Source organism: Neolamprologus brichardi, chromosome 3 (assembly GCF_056152115.1).
Source record: "Neolamprologus brichardi isolate AB-2024 chromosome 3, ASM5615211v1, whole genome shotgun sequence".
NCBI classification, from domain to species: Eukaryota; Metazoa; Chordata; class Actinopteri; order Cichliformes; family Cichlidae; genus Neolamprologus; species Neolamprologus brichardi.
In genome coordinates this window covers 52,734-67,240 of record NC_142106.1, presented here as the reverse complement: position 1 = coordinate 67,240, position 14,507 = coordinate 52,734, and the positions used below count along the sequence as shown (strand labels likewise).

At 41.1% G+C, this 14,507-nt stretch overlaps 1 pseudogene; it reads left to right on the top strand.

Annotated features, from left to right (window-relative positions):
* Positions 1 to 382: 382 nt before the first annotated feature.
* LOC148103067 (uncharacterized) lies at positions 383 to 1,071 on the top strand (annotated as a pseudogene).
* The last annotated feature ends 13,436 nt before the right edge of the window (positions 1,072 to 14,507 follow it).

Sequence of the window (14,507 nt, the reverse complement as noted above, 5' to 3'; positions counted from 1 at the left end):
TAGCCCGCAAAGCCACAGTGAACAAAGCAGTATAGCGCAACGAATTCAATTCAAATCAATATAAGACTTATTTGTAATCTACATCACCAATTATGTTATGATAAATGACGTAACAACTACAACAGAAGACTGACCTTTTTGGAAATGCTTGGAGCAGACTAACATGTGATCTGGAGTTTTTCTGGGACGTTGTATTTGGTCTTCGAAGGGGGGCGTGTCTGGTAGCCATGTGAAGACGTATTGTACAGGGCTCCTCAATGGACTAACTTTTTTCATAATTCCACTGCTCCAAAACGAACAAACTTTTAATAACAGTACGATAACACGCCTGTGTGCTGCTCTGAGGCACTTTTTACATCTTCAAAGCTACATTGTACGAAATATGAGCAAAACTAGATCGGGGAAAGAGCAGGCCGCAAAAGCCTCGGACCATGCTGAGGACAGACCGGAGGCACCCCCCCCGACATGAGTGAGATTATGAGAGCGATTGCTAGTTCTGAAAAGAGGATATTGGACCGTATCGATTCAAGCACGAAAGATTTAAATGATAAAATAGACACAATCAAAGAAGATCTGGAGAAGCAAGAGACCCGTTTGGAAAGTGTTGAGTTTGGTTTGAATACTTATTCAGACCGGACAGTGGAGTTGGAAAACGAGGTTAGCAAGCTGAAATCGGACGTTGCTAAGTTGACCAGCAAGTTGGACGACATTGAGGGGCGACAACACCGGTGTAATGCACGCATTGTAGGGGTGAAGGAGGGCTTTGAAAACACCGGGAAACTTACGGCAGTTATTGCTACAATGCTGAAAGACATACTGGGCCTCGATTTTACTCCGATGCTGGACAGCGCTCATTGAGGCTTGGGTCAACAGGGAAACTCCCCCAGGGCAATCGTGGTGAAGTTTCACTATTACCAAGAGAAGGAAGAGGTGTTTCGAAGGGCCGCCAAGTCGCAGCCGTTGCTGCTGCAGGACATGAAGATAAGCATTTTTCCTGATTTTACAGCAATGGTGGCAAAGAAACGAGCTGCTTTTATGGAGGCTAAACGTTTGCTCCGCATGGGGTTTTGAGGCTCGTTTTATTTATTTATTTTTCCCTTTTTTTTTCTTTCTTCTCTTTCTCCCCCCCTTTTTTTTTGGGGGGGGGGGGGGGGGGGGGGGGTTCCAGAGGTTGGGACATATTTTTTCTGCACCTGCATTTTGGTACCTGAATGGCAAGCTCGCAAAGTCATCTGCTTCTTCGTTTTATAAGCTGGAATGTTAAAGGTATAAATAATCCGGTTAAACGCACAAGGGTTTTTACTCATTTAAAATCATTGAGATCCGACGTTGTATATCTGCAGGAAACACACCTCCGATCAAGTGAACAAATTAAAATTAAAAAAACATGGATAAGCCAAATATTTAGCTCAAAATTTGAGGATAGATCACGGGGTGTGGCTATTCTAATTAGGAAGGGGATTCCATTTATTCCACTATCAACTGTGGCGGATACCAGAGGGAGATATATTATTATACAGGGCAGGTTGTATGGGAAACAAGTAATTCTTGCTAATGTATACGGACCAAACTGAGACGACCCAAATTTTTATTGTACCTTTTTAAAGCACCTGCCAGATTTAACAGAGTCCCATTTGATTCGGGGTGGTGACTTTAACTGCGTGCTTAATCCTCAACTTGACAGATCAAATCCTAAACCTGATAGCAAAATTTCAAAAGCGGGTAATGTTCTAAAATCCTTTATGCAATCTTATGCTTTTTTTCACCCCTGGAGGAACAAAAATCCAACATCTAAACAATTCTCATTTTTTTCACCAGTGCAAACCAGTGGATAGATTTTTTTGTTGTAGATAATAGAATTCTTCCCAAGGTTTTAGATTCAATTCAATTCAATTCAATTCAATTCAATTTTATTTATATAGCGCCAAATCACAACAAAAGTCGCCTCAAGGCGCTTCATAGATACAGAGAAAAACCCAACAATCATATGACCCCCTATGAGCAAGCACTTTGGCGACAGTGGGAAGGAAAAACTCCCTTTTAACAGGAAGAAACCTCCGGCAGAACCAGGCTCAGGGAGGGGCGGCCATCTGCTGCGACCGGTTGGGGTGAGAGAAGGAAGACAGGATAAAAGACATGCTGTGGAAGAGAGACAGAGATTAATAACAGATACGATTCAATACAGAGAGGTCTGTTAACACATAGTGAGTGAGAAAGGTGACTGGAAGGGAAAAACTCAATGCATCATGGGAATCCCCCGGCAGCCTACATCTATTGCAGCATAACTAAGGGAGGATTCAGGGTCACCTGGTCCAGCCCTAACTGTATGCTTTAGCAAAAAGGAAAGTTTTAAGCCTAATCTTAAAAGTAGAGATAGTGTCTGTCTCCCGAATCCAAACTGGAAGCTGGTTCCACAGAAGAGGGGCCTGAAAACTGAAGGCTCTCCCTCCCATTCTACTTTTAAATACTCTAGGAACAACAAGTAGGCCTGCAGAGCGGGAGCGAAGTGCTCTAATAGGGTGATATGGTACTACAAGGTCATTAAGATAAGATGGGGCCTGATTATTTAAGACCTTGTATGTGAGGAGCAGGATTTTGAATTCAATTCTGGATTTAACAGGAAGCCAATGAAGGGAGGCCAAAACAGGAGAAATATGCTCTCTCTTTCTAGTCCCTGTCAGTACTCTTGCTGCAGCATTTTGGATTAACTGAAGGCTTTTCAGTGAGTTTTTTGGACATCCTGATAATAATGAATTGCAGTAGTCCAGCCTGGAAGTAATAAATGCATGAACTAGTTTTTCAGCGTCACTCTGAGACAGGATATTTCTAATTTTAGAGATGTTGCGCAAATGGAAGAACGCAGTCTTACATATTTGTTTAATATGTGCGTTGAAGGACATATCCTGGTCAAAAATGACTCCAAGGTTCCTCACAGTGTTACTGGAGGCCAAGGTAATGCCATCCAGAGTAAGAATCTGGTTAGATACCATATTTCTAAGCTTTTCAGCGCCGAGTACAATGACCTCAGTTTGATCTGAGTTAAGAAGCAGAAAGTTAGTGGCCATCCAGGTCTTTATGTCTTTAAGACATTCCTGCAGTTTAACTAATTGGTGTGTGTTATCTGGCTTCATGGACAGATAGAGCTGGGTGTCATCCACATAGCAGTGAAAATGTATGCTATGTCTTCTAATGATGCTGCCTAGGGGAAGCATGTATAATGTAAACAGAATTGGTCCTAGCACTGAACCCTGTGGAACTCCATAATTAACCTCAGTGTGTGAAGAGGACTCTCCATTTACATGCACAAATTGGAGTCTATTAGATAGATATGATACAAACCACTGCAGTGCAATACCTGTAATACCTACAGCATGTTCTAATCGCTCTAATAGGATATTATGGTCAACAGTATCGAATGCTGCACTAAGGTCAAGAAGGACAAGCACAGAGATGAGTCCACTGTCAGAGGCCATAAGAAGATCATTTGTAACCTTCACTAAAGCTGTTTCTGTGCTGTGATGAACTCTGAAACCTGACTGAAACTCTTCAAATAAACCATTCCTCTGCAGATGATCTGTTAGCTGTTTGACAACTACTCTTTCAAGGATTTTTGATATGAAAGGAAGGTTGGAGATTGGCCTATAATTAGCTAAGACTGCTGGGTCTAGAGATGACTTTTTGAGTAAAGGTTTAACTGCAGCCACCTTGAAGGCCTGTGGTACATAGCCGATTATTAGAGATAGGTTGATCATATATAAGATCGAAGAATTAATCAATGGCAGGACTTCTTTGAGCAGTTTTGTAGGAATGGGGTCTAAAAGACACGTTGATGGTTTGGAGGAAGTAATTATTGAAGTTAACTCAGAGAGATCAATTGGAGAAAAAGAGTCTAACTTAACATCAATGGTACTAAGAGTAGCTGTAGATAATATTACATCTGTGGGATGATTATTGGTAATTTTTTCTCTAATGATAAAAATTTTATTTGTGAAGAAGTTCATGAAGTCATCACTAGTTAACGTTAAAGGGATGGTTGGCTCAAAAGAGCTCTGACTTTTTGTCAGCCTGGCTACAGTGCTGAAGAGAAACCTGGGGTTGTTCTTATATTCTTCAATCAGTGATGAGTAGTAAGCTGTTCTGGCTTTGCGGAGGGCTTTCTTATAAAGCAACAAACTATTTCTCCAGGCTAAATGATGATCCTCTAAATTTGTGACACGCCATTTCCTCTCCAGATTACGAGTCATCTGCTTTAGGGTACGTGTTTGAGAATTATACCACGGGGTCAGGTACTTCTGATTAGAGACCTTAGTTTTCACTGGAGCTACAGTATCCAGAGTCGTACGTAGTGAGGAGGTGAAATTATTAACAAGATAATCGACCTCTGTTGGGGTAGCGTTCAGATAGCTGCTCTGCTCTGTGTTGGTACAGGGCATTGACGATGATAATAGTGGCTGGATTATATTCTTAAACTTAGTTACAGCGCTTTCAGAAAGACATCTACTTTGATAAAGTCCACTCTCCACTGCTGCGTAATCAATTATTGTAAATGTAAATGTTATCAGGAAATGATCAGACAGGAGAGGGTTTTCAGGAAACACTGTTAAATGTTCAGTTTCTATGCCATATGTTAAAACAAGATCTAGAGTGTGATTAAAGTGGTGGGTGGGTTCTTTTACATTTTGAGAGAAACCAATTGAGTCTAACAACAGATTAAATGCTATGTTGAGGCTGTCATTTTTGGCATCAACATGGATGTTAAAATCACCCACAATAATTATTTTATCTGAGCTCAGAACTAAATTAGATATAAAGTCTGAGAAATCAGACAGAAACTCTGTGTAAGGCCCAGGTGGACGATAGATGATAACAAGTAAGACTGGTTTCTGAGTTTCACAGCTGGGGTGGACAATGCTAAGCATCAGGCTTTCAAATGAATTAACAGTCTGTCTGGGTCTTTCATTAATTAATAGACTGGTGTGAAAAATTGCTGCCACACCGCCCCCTCGACCTGTGCTTCGAGATTTCTGGTAGTTAGAATGACTCGGGGGTGTTGATTCATTTAAACTAACATAATCATCCTGCTGCAACCAGGTTTCTGTAAGGCAGAGTAAATCAATTTGTTGATCAATTATTAAGTCATGTACTAACAGAGACTTGGAGGAGAGAGACCTAATATTTAATAATCCACATTTCACTGTTTTACTCTTTGGTTCAGATGTGGATACTGTATTGTTCTTTCTTTGTAAATGTTTAAGTTGTTTGTTGCTGGTTTTTAGTTTGTTTTTTGTCTTTTTGGAAGCAGACACAGTCTCTATGGAGATGGGTTTTTGGGGGGGTAGCAGGAGGAGAGAAGCTGCAGAGAGGCGTGTAAGACTGCAACTCTGCTTCCTGGTCCCAACTCTGGATAGTCATGTTTTGAGGGGTTTAATAAATTTGTCCATATTTCTAGAAATGAGAGCTGCTCCATCCAAAGTGGGATGGATGCCATCTCTCCTAACAAGACCAGGTTTCCTCCAGAAGGTTTGCCAATTATCTATGAAGCCCACATCGTTTCTGGGACACCACTCAACTCAGATTGCCAATACAACTCTATTGTTATCTCAGACCATAGTCCAGTACAATTAGATGTAAATTTTTATGAACGCTCAAGTCAAAAACTGGCCTGGCGACTTGATCCTTTACTCCTAACTAAAGACTCATTTAAAAAAATGTTCTCTGAGCAAATACAGTTTTTCTTAGAGACAAATCAAACCCAGGGGATGAAAATGACTGTTGTATGGGAGGCATTAAAGGCCTATCTTAGAGGCCAGATAATTTCATATGTTTCATTTCAGAAAAAGAAATACTTACAACAAATGAACAACCTAGCCAACAGTATAAAAGAGATTGATGGCTTATATGCAGAAAATCCAACACCAGACCTCTATAAGAGAAAATTATTACTAAATTCAGAATACAAAATTCTGTCCATTCAGCAAACAGAACGTTTATTTTTCAAATCAAGGCAAAAGTTCTATGAACATGGGGAAAGAGCCGGAAAACTTTTGGCACATCAAATTAAGCAATCCATATCAGCTAACACGATTGCTGAAATCTGTAAAACCTCTGGAGAAAAGATGTCCGATCCAAAAACCATTAATGATCAGTTTAAAATGTTCTATTCCAATCTTTATACTTCAGATCCAGTTGATGAAAAAAAGGTTGCTGAAATGCTTGATAGATTACCAATTCCACAAATATCTGTAAATGACAGAACAGAAATTGATAGAGAGATAACCATTAGTGAAATTGTCGAAGTAATTAAATCAATGCAAAGTAACAAGGCACCGGGACCTGATGGTTTCCCTATTGAATTATATAAAATGTTTATAGACAAACTAGCACCAATACTCAAAGATGTAGACCAGGAAATATTCTTTCAAGAGAAATTACCAGATACTATGAAACAAGCCATAATTTCTGTGCTGTACAAAAAGGGTAAGGATCCCTCACAATGCAGCTCCTACAGACCGGTGAGCCTCTTAAATTGTGATTACAAAATTCTCACAAAAATCTTAGCTAATAGAATTGATCTTATACTGCCAAAAATTATTGATCCTGATCAAACCGGCTTTATACCAGGGCGACAGTCATTTTATAATATGCGCCGCCTATTTAACATTTTATATGCATCAGAACCAAAAGAAAAATCAGAAATAATAATTTCTCTTGATGCAGAAAAGGCCTTCGACCGTATAGAATGGCCATATCTTCATGCGGTTCTAAATAAATTTGAATTTGGCCCATTGTTTCGAAAATGGATTAAAATACTGTATTCCTCTTCAGTTGCAGCAATGAGGACAAATAATGTAACCTCTGACATTTTTCAGCTTGGTAGAGGCTGCAGGCAAGGCTGTAGTTTATCTCCCTATCTTTTCAACTTAGTAATCGAACCTTTAGCTATCGCTCTTAGGGAGGACGGTCAGGTTGCTGGAATCTCTAGGGACGGGACAGTGCACAAAGTATCATTGTATGCAGACGATTTATTGCTTTATATATCTAATCCAACGGCATCAATCCCTAAATTGCTTAAGGTATTAGACCACGTCGGATCCATATCTGGATACAAATTGAACTATTCAAAAAGCCCACTGTTCCCTATTAATAACATAGAGCAAGATTTCTCTGCCTTCCCTTTTAAATTAGAAAAAGAAAAGTTTAAATATTTGGGAATAAATATAACCCGCACAATGAACGAGTTGCGGATTTATAATTTTGACACTTTGTTAGAACAAACATTACAAGATTTTAAAAAATTGGCAACATTTCCAATCTTATTAGCAGGCAGAATAAATCTAGTTAAAATGGCGGTCTTACCAAAATTTCTCTATGTTTTCCAAATGGTTCCTGTTTTTATAACCAAATCAAGTTTCAAAGATTTAGACAGATTAATAGCAACATTTATTTGGAAAAATTCAAATCCCAGAATAGAAAAAACATATTTGGAAGTACCAAAAGAGGCTGGTGGGCTAGGGTTGCCAAATTTTATCTTTTACTACTGGGTGGCTAATATCACCAAATTATTGCACTGGAAATATGTTTATGAGAACAGCGAGGGTGAGGCTTGGGTAAAAATGGAACTGATGTCTAATCCACTTCCCCTCCTAACCTCATCCCTAGCTCTAAATCAAAAACAGAAAATAACAAATCCAGTTGTAAGAACATCTATTAAAATATGGCTTCAATTCAGAAGGCACTTCTGTTTGCAACAGGTTAGTAATTTTTTCCCTGTTGCTTTTAACCCTTTTTTCTGCCATCCATTTCAGATAAAGCATTCCAAATTTGGCACAATAATGGTTTGAAGTTTTTTTTACAATTTATTTTCTGGAGAAACTTTTAACACCTTTGACGCTCTGATGAGAGATTACAATATACCAACCTCACATATGTTTAGATACCTGCAAATACGAAGTTTTGCAAAAACATTGTTTCCTTCTTTCCCCTACCTACCTCCTAAAAATCAAGTGGATACCATTTTGGAAATAGATCCTTTTGGCAAAAGGAGAATCTCCGTCATATACAAACTGATACAGAACTTAAGGCCTATTACTTGGGAAAAAACTAAAAATAATTGGGAAAAAGACATTGGGGTGGATTTGTCTGATGATGAGTGGAGATCTTGTTTGAATCATATACATACTTCCTCCCTTTGCATTTGCCATGGTTTAATTCAGTTTAAAATTCCTCATCGTCTCCATTATACAAGAGAGAGGCTTTCAAAATTTTTCCCAGAAGTCGATCCTGCCTGTCCCAGGTGTGGACATAATCCAGCAAATGAGGGTCACATGATGTGGTCTTGTCCGAACCTGGATAATTACTGGGGAAATATATTTAAAGCATTATCTCATATCAGTGTGCAGAACTTAGTGCTTGATTTCCGCATTGGCATTTTTGGAGTTATGCCATCTCAATACAAAATTAGTAAATCTCAGGAAAATACCAGAGCATTTGCTACATTGCTTGCCCGTAGACTTATTCTATTCCACTGAAAGTCTGATAAGGCTGCTTCATACATACAATGGTTAAAGGAGGTGCTTTTCTTTTTACCACTGGAAAAACTTAGATACAGAGTTCTCTCATCACAACAAAAGTTCTCTGCGACTTGGAACCCATTTATTGACTATATAAAAACATATTTTCCAGATGTGTGACATACATTTTTTGTTTGTTTTGTTTTGTTTCTCTTTACATGAGCCTCGGGTGGGGAGGGAGGGGGGGTTTCTTTTTTGTTTGTTTGTTTGTTTGTTTGTTTGTTTTGTTTTGTTTTTTGTGTATAATGGCAACGTTTCCATTATGTATTGTGACCATAATTTGTGAAAAAAAAATACATTTAAATAAATATTTGGTCTTGGAATGGCTGCAATCCAGGCCATCTGTCGGCTCTTTGTTACTTCGGATGGCTTGAACAATAATCTGACGTAATCTGATAACAACCGATCTCTACCCGTCGGCTTCCCATGGCTGTCATGCGACCGGCTATTGCAGTTAATAATACAACAGCTTCTTGCCATTATTTGTGTTTCTTTTTATCGCTGTGTGACTGTTTTCATGTGAAAGCCTGCCTGCGCTAGTACTGCTTGCCACTCGTACCCACAATCCTTTGCGGTTTTACCCCTGAATGATGTCACATTTTCAATCTCTATAGGTCGTGTCCAAATTCATGGGCTGCATCCTCCTGAGAACCCGGCCTTCATGGTCTACGTGGGCCGGGTCCTCAGAAGGTAGGCTGGAAGTAAACGGCAGTGAAATTGGACGGTCTAGCCTTCTGATCTGCATCACCGCTGTCTCGGAGGAGTTTAATAAACTCGGCCGTCTGCTCCTTGCTATCTAAAAAATAACAGGGAACTGGAGTACTGGACCGTCTCACACTTCTGTTTAATTTTTGTTTGAAAATTTGTATTGTCTGCTACCCACCAGTTCGATAGCTGACCGGGAGCTTGCTATCGAGCTCCCAGTCAGCTATCGAGCTGGTGGGTAGCAGACGTCTCCGAAAACGTCAAAGCACTTTTGCAAATATGCGATATAACCGAGCAGATATTTGAAGTTTACACAGCTACATTCTCACCTGAAAAATATGTTAAAAGTTTATTTTGTGACACAGAAAGAGTAACAAGAGTAATATTAAAACTTAGAAGCGGCCGCCATTGCCAGAAACTGGAGTTTGGCTGGGCTGCGCTATGAATTCTGGGATATGGTAGGCCACGAAGGACACACCCGACCCATCCTTCAAATTCGGGGAAAAGGAGGACGCATTTGTCGGCTGCATTCGGAGGAGTCTACAAATTTGGACAGCCTTCGGCGCGTCGCTGTGACGTAATCGGTCTACAAATGCGGCCTCAGGAGGATGCAGCCCATGAATTTGGACACGACCTTAGTACGCACCGTCCATAGTATGCATACTGCACGTACTACGGATGGTGCGGTCGCTGGACTGGGACACAGCCACTGTGGTTCTGTGTAAACTATACAGACCATGTTTGCAGACATCATGTGAGAAGCAGCTCTGACAGTCTGCAGACCGTCCTTCTGTTGGAGTCCTCTGTGCTCCCACAGCAGGGTAAAGTTGTGTATGACAGTCACATCACAGTCACCACAGACTGATCACAGACAGGTGTGTGAGGCCAGCAGACTGAAACAACCCACCACAAAGCTGAGAAACTGCACTGAGATGAGAGTGTGTGGTTCAGAGACACACAGTCATGTAGATGGAGGGCGAGGTGCTGCAGGACGCTGTGGAGGAGCTGAGGCTGTGATATTCTTGAGGTGTCATCTGGAGAGGTGTAGTTTTCCTTCAGGAGGCTGATCCATGTGAACTCCCTGGAGATGGAGACCATAGGATGTCCTCCACCAAGGGCACTTAGTTCATCCTGGAGGCTGAAATAGTGGATGAACTCCTGACAGCGAGGGGTGGAGTCAGGACCGTCTGCTAGTGCTTCATGCTGTGGTCCTGGGTTTAGATCCTGGTGGACTGAAGCTCACTGGAGCCTTTGGTTTGGTGCTCAGTGTGCTCCATGCATCTGAAGCCTGGGCTGGTCCTGACCATGGCACAGTTAGAGTTCAGATCTTTCTAGCTTCACTGAGGACTCCAGGAGCTGTGTCCTTCTTCAGTCTGGTGCAGGGTGGAGGTCCTTGGTTCATTCATGGATTTTTCAGCTTAGACAGACATCTGTCTGACAGGAACAAACAGTCAGCCTCATCATCTGAAAACACAAAACAGCAGCAGTCAAAAAATATCACATCATTTTAACACTTTAATGAGAAACAAAGACCTAAAACAAATGCTAACTAAGTCATCCAGAAAAAAGTTATTTACAGTAATTACAGGAGCCAAAGTCAGACCAACATGTGCAGTGACTGGTTTTTGATATTTTCAGAAAGGTAAATGTGATTGTTCTTCATACTCTGTTTGTGATGTGAGGAGGGTCAGTGCTGCAGCTACAGACAGCAGTCGTTCAGTCCAACCAGCTGAGCCTGTGACACACGTTTATTTTCACTTTATATGATGTTCTTAGTTTATCAGTGAAGTAATTCAGGTTGACTTTAACTGCTCGAAGATGAATCAAAATCATGTTAACTGTAAACACATAAATGTGAACTCTAGATTTATAAATATTCCTCTTAAAACAAGTGAGAAAAGTCCACACATACTTCACTCAGGTACAAGTACACATGCTTGTGTTGAAATACTCTGTAGAGCAGCAACAAGCAGCTCTTTGAAGGACGTTTCTATCAAAGCTGAGTGAACCTGGTGCTGTATGAACATAATAGTTAAATAATATATTTGTACAGGTGCCTGTTAATGTTTGTGTCTCATCTCTACGTCTTCATATCAATCATGTGTGATAAACACTGATACGAACTAAACTGCTGTATTTATGTGTTATTGTTCCTCCATTTGTGTTCAAATGAGTTTAACTAATAACTAAATACATAACGTATCAAACTAGACCCCACACATGTAACCTTATAAAGAGATGGGTCAGGAAACATGCTGCACCTTCATGAAGCTGCACACAGGACTGACAACATTTACAATTAATTTATCAATTATTTCAAGCACATTTGTACATAACTAATGATTAATGAGCAAACAGCAGCAGCCAGTAAAGATGGAAGTATGAATTATATGAAGCTCGATGTTTGGATCCTGCCTTCAAACAAGAAACAACAAAGTGCAAACTGTAGATAAAGATGAATCATCAGAGGCTGGATGTTTCTTTCTGATCACTTTCATGGTTTTATTGTGACTAATGATCATAAAAGGCTTTTAATCAGAAAGCAAAACAGTGAATGTATGGATGTTTGGGTGGATGGTGACGTGGAAGTGGAGCCAACTTTAGCCTCTTTCCACTGACGACTCTCTTTTTAGTTCCTTGTTTCAAGTTTTTCTTGTTTCCAGAGGTCCTGCAGCAGCTTTATCTCCTCTTCTGTTTGATCCAGTAACAGACTCTGCAGGTTCAGAGATGTCACAGCATTTAACTGTTTGTGTCTCTATGATTAAAGTCTGAGGTTATCACACGTGTTGGATTTTGGGTTCAGTTCTGGCTGAAGCATTTTGCTTTTCACTGATTGTGAGGACCCAGAGTTCAGCAGTTGTTGAAAGTTCAGAGGTCAGACTGGCTGCACAACAGCGAGCTTCATGAAGCTCAGACTTTTAGGCGTCTGTGTTTGAGAACTGAGTCACACGACGTAAACAGCAGCAGCGTCTCTGAGGTTTACCATCGGTCACCTGAACTCTCAGAAAGTCCCCGCTCTCTCTGGGCTTTCACTTCCTGTTCAGCCAATAGGAAAAAAGCAGCTCCTGCTGTGTCAGCTGTTACTACAGGCAGAAGACTGTATGTGAACAGCAACAGAGACACACAGACTCAGACGCCGCTTGCTGGATCCACACTCAGTCAGAGTCAGAGTTTAAGGCTGGAATGTTTTTAAACCAGTTTAACCAGTTTAACCAGTCTGACAGTCTGAGTGGAGTCTGCAGGTTTGAGTCACATTAATAATAATCACCTGTCCACACACAGTCTGAAAAAATACATAAATAAAAATTTAGAGCTGATTATTGCAGCAAGCAGCCAATCAGAAGCAGCTGAGTCATCAGTTACCAGGTAAAGTTGAACAGCAGAAGTACTCTGACCCTTCACTGCAGTACAACAATACTACAAACAGAAGTCCCGCATGAGAAACTAATCTACTTCTATTCTTACTTTATTTTCTTATTGTGAAGCAGTGACAGTGGGAAAGAAGAACTCCCTTTAAACAGGAAGAAACCTCCACCTGAACCAGGCTCAGGGAGGGGCGGGGCCATTGATATACCTACATGTTAGTTAGCTGTCTCACTGCATGCCTCTGAACTGTCCCACCATCATCACTCTGCTGGATTCAGTGTCAGTGATGCTTACATGGGCAAAAAAGTATTTAGTCAGCCATCAATTGTTCTCCCACTTAAAAGATAAGAGAGGCCTGTAATTTTCATCATAGATATACCTCAACTATGAGAGACAAAATAGGGAAAATATCCAGAAAAATCACATTGTCAGAATTTTAAAGAATTTATTTGCAAATTATGGTGGAAAATAAGTATTTGATCACCTACAAACAAGCCAGACTTCTGGCTCTCACAGACCTGTAACTACTTCTGTTAGAGGCTCCTCTGTCCTCCACTCTTTACCTGTATTAATGGCCCCTGTTAGAACTCAGTATAAAGACAGCTGTCCACAACCTCAAACAGTCACACTCCAAACTATGGCCAAGACCAAAGAGCTGTGAAAGGACAACAGAAACAAAATTGTAGGCCTGCAACAGGCTGGGAAGACTGAATCTGCAATAGGTAAGCAGCTTGGTGTAAAAAAATCAACTGTGGGAGCAATCATCAGAAAATGGAAGACATACAAGACCACTGATAATCTCCCTCGATCTGGGGCTCCACACAACATCTCACCGCGTGGGGTCAAAATGATCACAAGAACGGTGAGCAAAGATCCCAGAACCACACGGGGAGCCTCGTGAATGACCTGCAGAGAGCTGGGACCAAAGTAACAAAGGCCACCATCAGTAACACACTACACCGCCAGGGACTCACATCCTGCAGTGCCAGACGTGTCCCCCTGCAAAAAACAGTCATTTGTAATTTGTTTTAAGTTGGAAGTTATTTGGTTATTCCAATCCTTTAGATCCATTATTTATGATATCATTTGGTACTGTCCATATGTTTTCAGATTCAGATTCAGATTCAGAATTTATTTGTCACATACAGGTTGCCCCGCAGTGAAATGAGACACCCCCCCCCCCTCCCCCCCCCCCCCCCCCCCCCCCCCGACCTTACACACATAACACAGACATTACATGGGGGTTACAAGTCGGAGATCGGCAGTTATGGAAAAAACACTGAAATGTACACACAATGGGAAGGTACAAGAGGAAAAAAAGAGACCTCTACTCATGCTGTGCTTCCATGGTAGGACAGCACGAGAACAGGAAACAAAAAAACTCCTCTGCACAAAAAAAGCACATGAATGTTCACAGCACAACATTGTGAAGACATAACAAGCCACAGGGTTGGGTAGGGGGATGAGGAGTAATCCCAGGCAACACAGCAGACATCCTGCCACTGCGCCGACTCGCCAGCGAGGGCCCAGACCCGCCTCGTGTTCCCGGGAGGTAACAAGCATCGAAGGCGTTGGAAAGGGAAGGGGAGATGAGTGAGTGCTTATCAGTGTAAGTGTGTGTGTGTGCATGTCCATAGTTCAGCTGAGACAGTGTCCTTTGCCCTATCAGGCTAAGTAAACAGTCCTCCAGCCAATCCAGGTGGCCTTGCATGGGATGGGGAGAATAGTCATCACACAGTCGTTATCAGGGAGTGTTTGTCCGGCTTCAGCCTTGGGCCTGTAGCTGGTGGTGTCTGCATTTTGATCCCGAATTTATTGATTTTGTTGATTTTCTTTCAGCTCACGAGAATTTTCAAAGCTGATCTT